At 36.2% G+C, this 1,280-nt stretch overlaps 1 protein-coding gene across 3 annotated transcripts in view; it reads right to left on the bottom strand.

Moving 5' to 3' along the window:
* The window catches only part of LOC106812164 (eukaryotic elongation factor 2 kinase-like), a 45,733-nt gene that overhangs the window by 6,504 nt on the left and 37,949 nt on the right, over positions 1–1,280 (bottom strand). The gene's annotated exons all lie outside the window — the stretch shown is intronic.

Below are 1,280 nucleotides of genomic sequence, written 5' to 3'. Positions count from 1 at the left end.
TGATAAAAATTATATTTATATTTATTATGCACGTCGTACTGCGACAATGACGCACGCTTGAAACGTACTGACAGAGCTACGAATGTTTAACATGGTTCGTACAGGACTGAAATTTTTTTCAAGGACTTTTCAAGGACATTTTATCGGAAATTCAAGGACATTTCATCAGACATTTCATGGAATTCATACACAGAACAAAACATACCTGGATTAATTTAATAACCCCATTCTTAATCACTGCATGTCACCTCTAAAACTTACCTGGATGACATTAATAAACCCTTCTAAACACTGTCACTTCTACAACATACCTTGATTTACTGACTGATTTTAGTGACTTTCTGTAATTTGTGATCATCATTTAACTGTCTATCGTGTCTATAGCTTTTTAAGCTCATTTAACGCAATTTTTATTGAGGTTTGCACATTATTGATGGTGCAAAATTTCTTTTTATTACAGGCAATGATTCTTTCTAAAAATTCAAGGACATTTTCATGAAATTCAAGGACATTTTCATGAAATTCAAGGACATTTTCATGAAATTCAAGGACATTTTCATGAAGGACTTTTCAAGCACAAAATCAACAATTACTAAATTCAAGCACTTTTCAAGGACTCCCCTCAAATTCAAGGACTTTTCAAGGACTGTGCGAACCATGTTTAATTACACACGTTGTGCTGCTTGTGCATACTAATTACGACGCGCGTAATACAAACAAAGATTTAATTATGTGCGACGTACTAAGAAACGTACTGACAGAGCTCTGGATGTTTAATTACACATGTCGTGCATACTAATTACGACACGCGTATTACAAACGAAGATTTAACTATGCGTGTCATACTACGACAACGACGCGTGAAACGTACTGACAGAGCTATCTATGGATGTTTCATTACACACATTGTCCATACTAATTACAATGCGCGTATTACAAACGAAGATTTTAATTACACACACGTCGTATCACATGCGGCGGTTTAATTATGCACGTTGTATCACAAACGAGGATTTAATTACGCACACGTATTACAAACGACGGTTTAATTATGCACACGCCGTATCACAAACGAGGGTATAATTATGCACACGTCGTATCACAAACGACGGTGTCCCATAGTTGAACTAGCTGCGGGGATTACGAACGAACTACATCGTCAGATGAAATGAGAGTGTCAATGACACTGTAGCTCACCACAAAAAAGGACACAAATGAGTCAGTGAGAAGAAGTCAGTTTTAATTGAGCAACAATCGACGTACATTATAGAAAAGAAGAG

Source organism: Priapulus caudatus, unplaced genomic scaffold, assembly GCF_000485595.1.
Source record: "Priapulus caudatus unplaced genomic scaffold, Priapulus_caudatus-5.0.1 Scaffold614, whole genome shotgun sequence".
Taxonomy (NCBI): Eukaryota; Metazoa; Priapulida; class Priapulimorpha; order Priapulimorphida; family Priapulidae; genus Priapulus; species Priapulus caudatus.
The sequence above is the reverse complement of the archived record's forward strand: the minus strand, read 5'-3'. Positions and strand labels throughout refer to the sequence as shown.